Source organism: Psittacula echo (genome assembly GCF_963264785.1).
Source record: "Psittacula echo genome assembly, chromosome: 21".
Taxonomy (NCBI): Eukaryota; Metazoa; Chordata; class Aves; order Psittaciformes; family Psittacidae; genus Psittacula; species Psittacula echo.
Genome location: NC_137757.1, coordinates 2,782,935 through 2,789,831, shown reverse-complemented (window position 1 = coordinate 2,789,831; position 6,897 = coordinate 2,782,935). Strand labels below are relative to the sequence as shown.

Sequence of the window (6,897 nt, the reverse complement as noted above, 5' to 3'; positions counted from 1 at the left end):
GCATTGGAGGTGGATGTGTCTTGGTAGCATTGTCTTTGGCTCTCGGTGTTCATTGAAGACACCCACAGAAATACCTAAAGGGGCTACAGGAAACCTGGAGAGGAGCTTTGGACAAGGGCCTGTAGGGACGGGCCAAGGGGAATGGATTTAACCTGCCTGAGGGGAGATTGAGATGAGCTCTTAGGCAGAAGCTCTTCCCTATGAGGATGCTGAGGCACTGGCCCAGGGTGCCCAGAGAAGCTGTGGCTGCCCCATCCCTGGCAGTGTTCAAGGCCAGGTTGGACACAGGGGCTTGGAGCAAGCTGCTCCAGTGGAAGATGTCCCTGCCCGTGGCAGGGGTTGGAGCTGGATGAGCTTTAAGGTCCCTTCCAACACAAACCAGTGCGTGCTTCTATGGCAAAACATGTAACTTTCTGTCCTGGTTTAGCAGCAGCAGTCAGTTTTTCTCCTTCTGGGTAGCTGGTGCAGTGCTGTGGTTTTGACTTTCGGCCTGGGAATAACACTGATAAAGCCGATGTTTTCAGTTGCTGGTCAGAATGTTTACCTTGACCAAGGACTTTGTGAGTCTCATGCTGTGCCAGGGAGGAGGAGAAATCGGGAGGAAGCAGGGACAGGACACCTGACCCAAACTAGCCAAAGAGGTATTCCATACCACAGCATGTCATGCCTAGGGTAGAACAGAGTCGCCTGGAAGGGCTGGAACACTGCAGGGTGGGGGTGAGGTACCGGTCGGTGAGCGGTTGTATTCTCTTCCTTGTTATTTCCTTTATCATTATTATTATTGGTGGTAGCAGTAGTGATTTGTGTTATACCTTAGTTATTAAACTGTTCTTATCTCAACCCGTGGGAGTTGCATTCTTTTGATTCTCCTCCCTGTCCCTCCAGGAGTGGAGGGAAGAAAGGTGGTGGTGGGAGAAGTAGACTGCGTGGTTCTAATTTACGGCCTGGGCTTAAACCACGACACTTTCCAAGGAGCCTTCCTTTGGCAGCCCCAGGGAGAAGGGCACATCCATAGCAATGGGGATGCGATGGCTCCAGCATGGTCTGACTGCGCAAGCACCAGTGCTGGAATGAGGGGTGGGGTGAAAGGGGCAGTGTTGTCTTACGTCAGTTTCAGAGCCATTAAAGCTGTTATTGAGGGTTTAAAACCCTCAAACAGCCCCTGAATTCCACTCATTGGGAATTGCAGGGGGTTCTGTCTGGGCTCATGAATCACTGTTACCAGAGTTCTGCTTCTGAATCAGCTGATGTCAGATTGAAAGTACAGCCCCAGCGTAGGCTGCATTTAGGTGACTTGGGAAGGTCACAGCAGTAGAGAAACCAGTTCCCTGTCTGCAAGCGGAGTGTGTAAACATCCCCAAATGTACTTTTTGTTCCAGCTAAAAGGCTTAAAGCATTTTGGTTCTTTTCAGGTCCTTATCAGTTAGGAGCTAGATCCTGCTGCACTCTGGGACCCGATCCAGGTTTCATTTACTTCTATTTGTCTTTTGAAGCACTTGGAGCTAAATTGCAGAGCTCCAGACAAGCCTTGGGAGGACTGCTTATGGCTCTGTGTGTTCTTGCGTAGGTTTTGTATGCGTGTAGTTGATTCCCGAGGTATTTTCTTCCTTCACTGTGGTGAAAGCATTATCCTGACAGTGCTGAATTTTATTGGTTGGGCAGAATAATGGAGAAGCAGCAGAACTCCCTGGGGTTTATTCCCCCCTTGTTTTGAAAGCAGTGGAAAGACACAAGGTATTTTCCTTTAAATCCCTTGGTCAAAGAGGACAGGAAATACCTTTTCTTAGCCCAGATTCTCCTGCTGGGTGAGAGTCAAATGCAGGGCATCCAAGTCAAAAGATTGATGTTAGTGTGAGTCCTCTCCGGGAGGAAAACAGGTTTTGTTTGTGAATGCTTCTAAACTATGGAATTTTACGGGAAGCTTCTTTATCTTCTCATCTCTCACTATAAAACATGCTGTGTATGAGTGTGGTAGTGACTAAGAGCTGCTGAATGTCCTCAGACCTCCCTGGCAGTTACTTTGCTTGCTTAGTTTTTCCTACCCCAAAAAAAGACCTTATTTATTTGGTATCACTGAGGCCCTGGGAGCATCTCTGAAGCTGTGTTTAACACCTCAAGGGTGCTCTGCACTTTGAATGTGAGGTCGTAAAGAAAGTAACCTGTGAATGCTGGTATTGGAGTGACTGGTTTACAGCAGCTCTGGAGGAGATGGCAGGGACTGTGTTAGTGAGTAGGACTTGTGTTAGTCCTGATTGAGAAAGCCAAACAACCTTGTGTGTGAGAACACCCAGGGAATGAAGGACTGGTTGTTACTGTGTGGTGTTAAGACCTAAAATGGTCTGGAGTAGAGGTAATGAAGATTGTGAGTTAACATTGTGCCTCAGCTGGTGGCTTTGCTTTCCCCTTCACATCACTGCTGCTTTGGAAAACACTTGAGGTTCTTTAAGATGTTGGTTTTCCTGGCAGGTTGGAGCTGACTCCTGCTGATTTCTGAAGGCTGATCAAAGGGCACCAGCATCAGATGAACCTGAGAATGAGCTTCTAGAGCTGTAAGCAGAGGGCACAGGATCACTGAGACACAGGAACCAGCAGCAACATGGACAACCATTCCCCTCACACCTCTGGTGTTTGTCTTTGTCATGAATTTAAGCCTACTGTTGATAGTACAGTTCCCAGAGCGAAGACTATTGGATTCCTCAGAGCAGGTTCAGGCCCTGCAGTCAGCAAAGAAAGCCTGTGTGCTGCGTCATGACTGTAGCACTCCAGACCCAGCAAGAGAACTGCTGCTCTGTTCCCCAGGCCCTGCCTGCTTTCAAGGATCCCCTTGTTTTCTGGATGATGCTGGCCATAACAACCTTGTTGCCAGTTCTTCTGCATCAAAATATGATGATGTGGCCATTTCTTTAGACATCAGCAGATGTTTTGATGGTAGTGAGCCAGAGGATGCCTTGTTGGCACTGTCAGACAGTGAAGAAGGGAATTCTCCTTTCAATTTCACTGAGGAAGAGATCCAGGAAATCTTGGCAGATGATTGTGTGGAATCTGAGCAGTACCTAACTAGAAAGACAGCTCTGAGCTAAAATGTGGATGGAGAGAGTGAAAAGGACGAGAGCAGCAGGAACATTGGGGCATCAGCCATCAGGGCAGATGTGATCACAGAGAACCCAAATGAACCTCTGTTCAAAGAGTCTTCTTCAGTCAGTTCTGAAGGTTATCCCAGCCTTCTGAATGAAAGTGTGGTTTGGATGAGAACCTCCTGCAGTCAACCCAAGTAGCTCACATGCTCTTTGACCTTGACATCCAGGAGCTTCTGAATCTTAGCCCAACTGATGCTGGTGATGTGGGTGAGCTTCTGGAGGACAACTGTTTGGAGGAAGCTGAAAAAGAAGCTTTAGAAACAGTCAGCAGTGATAAAACTGCTCATAGCTGTGATCTTGAAGCTTCCTTGGAGGATTTGATGTCCAATGGCTGGCAAAGCTTGAGGAAGACTCCTCTTACCAGCAGCCACATGCCTGACTTCTGTGATGATGGTGGGGGAAGATGTGTGCCCTCTGCCAACCACAATCCTGCTGAGGATGGTTCAGTGCCTCTGGTGCTGAGGTGTTCCACACCATCTTCTGGATCTGAGAGCCAAGAAGTTCCCAAAGCAACCAAGAGCTGTTTCTCAAGGAAATTGAGCTTTCTGGAGGGTGATGAGGGGGATTCCACAGAAGCAGAACAGCCATCAAACAGCATGGAAGTAAACACACATCTTAATTCTTGCAGCTAAAATGTTTTCAGTTCCATTTCACTCTGATATTTGCAGTTGTGTCCATGTGCGCACAAATGGGCCTTTTTACACAGAAAGGAAAGGTTTTCCAAGTGGGATTTTATAATTGTATAATCGAGACTTACATGGAATGATTTTTTAATTGGGTGTTAATCCCCTTTTTTCTTATCTTTCTAGTCAGGTGATACAGCTGGAGGCCAGATTGAGCAGGAAGAGACAACCAGTGGGAAGAAGCCTGGCAAAGTTATTCCTGTGCCACAGGAGGAGGAAGAAAGGTAATTTCTTAAGAGCCTGCAAAATGTCCCTGTGGTCCCTAAACCAGTTTGGTTGGTTGTGTGCTCCTGGGTTTGTGTTTCCTTTTACTTATTCCTTCAGATGGACTGAAATGGGGGAGAGGGGGAATACTTACTATTTTCCCCTGTAAGATGCTATGAGAGAGGAAGAAGATAGGGCTGGTCCAAGTGAGAAAGAAGGTTGATAACTGAGTCCTGGGCAGTGGTGTGCAGGGTGGAAGAGGAGCTGTTTGTGCTGGCTCCTTGGCTGCTCTCCTGCAGTGGTTTCCTGCAGGTGGCAGCAGTAGAGCAGCTTTGGGCACTGCACAGGGGTGGTTTCTTCTGCTCTTGTGTGCTCCTGGGCCTGGGTTTGTCACTTTGATTCTTCCTTGTGGTTGCTGTCCTCAAACGTTCTGTGTTACTGTTCCCAGCGTGGTCTTAAGTAACGTGAAGAATCTGCTGCTTCTGGGGACTCATTGCAGGTTCCTGCTTTTGTTGGTCAGGCAGCAATGTGCTGGGTGACTCAGCTGCCACTCCTGCTTTGCTCTCAGTGTTTTATCTTTGCAGCTTTACTCAAATACATACTTTCCTTTTTTGCAGTCACAGAACGGAGCTATCAGAATTCTTGTCTGCAATAGCTCTGCAAGGTGCTTCTTACCCTCTGTCTTCTGTAACCTAATTTGATAAATTGTCTATAAAGCCCCCCCATCTTTATTTTTAAAGCCTGAAACAATGCACATGCATTTTGGAAGCAGAGCTTGAGCCTTTATATCCAGAGTGTGCACATCCATATGAAGAAAGCTGCAGCTCCTGCAACAGGTAACCCCCAGATGGCATGGGTAAGGCTGTGCTGGTGGTGGAGGGTAGACACCCTGGCTTCCTGAGCTTGGAGGCTTTGACGTTTTGAATGTACTTGTTTTTCAAAGGGAAATAAAAGACTGCTCCACTTCCAGCTCCTGTTCAGCAATCAGTTTTGTTCCAGGACTGGTTCAGATGAGTTTCATAGTTTGGGATAGCTGGAAAGCATCACCCAAGGGGCTTGCTGCAGTAAATCAGGGATACTCCCAAAACAGGCCTGTGTTACTTGGAGAGCAGAGCTGAACTCTGGCTGGTTGTTTTGGGAGGTAACTTGTTCTTGTCAGTTCACAGCTATGAACCGAAACTCCAGGGAATCTTTAGCTGAAGTGCAGAGATTTGGATTTACTGGTGAAACCTTCAACATTGCTTCTCCCAACAGTCTCATCCAAGAGCCATCAACTGCAGAGGGTGAAAAGAAGGTGTTTGTAAAGAGCAGGTAAGAGCTTGATCGGTAGAACTTGGGTGTTCTGGTAGCTTCCAGAGCTGGCCTCCCACTGTGGCTATTCTGAGTGTTCATGGGTGCAATAATTGTCATTTCTTGAGGTAGGAGGAGCTGACAGTTTTGTGACTGGGTGCAGGGTGCCTGCACTTATCTGGGCAGCAAGAGCAGCTGCATAGCCACAGGGCTGCTTTCCAGAATATGAATACAGCATAAGTAATGTAGAGGGGACTGTGCAAGGAGAGCTCAAATGGCCTGTTTTCTCTTTCTTTCAAATTAAAAATGCAAGACTCATGTTGTGAGTCACAGAAAATCAAGCTCCAAATGAAGGAGGCTGCAGAGTGGAGCAGGGATCTGCTTTGCTGGGGAAGAAGGTTGTCTGTGATGCGCACAATTTGATTTTCTTATTAGTGCAAGCCTCTCATTCCAAATAGCTGTAGGCTTGGAATTCAGCCCAACAGACAGCATAGGCTTTCCCAGTTGCCACTGGAACACCTCCTCAGTGGGCTGACTGTGTCCCTGTGTGGCATTTCTGGGTACCGGGATCTGCAGCAGTGTCTTGCATGGGAGATGCAGAGAGGCAAAATGATCCCAAGGAATTTCTGAAGGAAAATGAGCAGATTTCACAGTCAGCAAAGGAATTCCCTTTGGGAAGCAGTAACTAATATATTGCTAAAATCTTTAGCTCTGTTTTGTATTGCAAATCTCCTGGTGTTTGTCTTATGGTAGTGCTTGACTTTGCTATCTCCTTTTCCATGTAATTTGTTCCGGTATCCTGTCTCTTGCTGCTTGCTTATATGTTGTCTGGGTGAATTACAGGCTGGCTACAGCAAAGGTTTTGTCTTTCCACTTACCTGCATGGCACCTTGCACTTCTGTATAAATGCAGCTTGCTTATATGTGTTCGGTGATTGTGTGCTAAAAGCTGCAGGCACATGGGCAGTGTTTGAACATCAGCTCTTGGGAAGAAATCTTTTTGTACTGAGAGTAAACTTTTCACATCCAGTGAGTTGGGAGATAACTCATGGTTGTGGCTGGGCTTCCTCTTTAGTTTTAGATGAGACTTAATCTAATAGATTTATTTGCAGCTTCCCATAGGAATCTAAATGCTGCTGAGGTTGTGTTGGAGCTGCTGGAAAAATGAGATGAGATTTGAGCATCTGCTTGTAAATGCATGGCTGGAACTGATAATTGACCACAAAAGCTTTCTGCCAGCTGACCATTTGCTAGCTTCACACTTCATTATTGCCCTTTATCCAGCAGTAAATGGAATCATGCCCTTCTTGATGAGATTCTCCTTGGCAGTTCTGGCTGGTTCTGTATCAGGCTGCAGAACTCATGAAGCTCCTGCTTTTGTAACTGTGTCTCCTGGCACTGAGCGTTCACACTTTGCTCTCAGCAGTGTTTGTAGCTGGATAGGCCTATTTTTAAACGGGCAGGGAAAGGACAAACTGAACAGAAAACGCATTTCCCGCTCTTAACTGTCTCTTGCTTTTCACCCAAACATCTGTATTTAGAATCACAGAATGGTTTGGGTTAGAAAGGACCTTAACATTACCC

General features: G+C 46.8%; 1 pseudogene across 1 annotated transcript; it reads left to right on the top strand.

Annotated features, from left to right (window-relative positions):
* Nucleotides 1-2,596: 2,596 nt before the first annotated feature.
* LOC308228787 lies at nt 2,597-5,849 on the top strand (annotated as a pseudogene). The gene is made up of 5 exons: nt 2,597-3,739; nt 3,947-4,044; nt 4,765-4,860; nt 5,279-5,335; nt 5,750-5,849. The product of its transcript is annotated as an uncharacterized misc_RNA (transcript).
* The last annotated feature ends 1,048 nt before the right edge of the window (nt 5,850-6,897 follow it).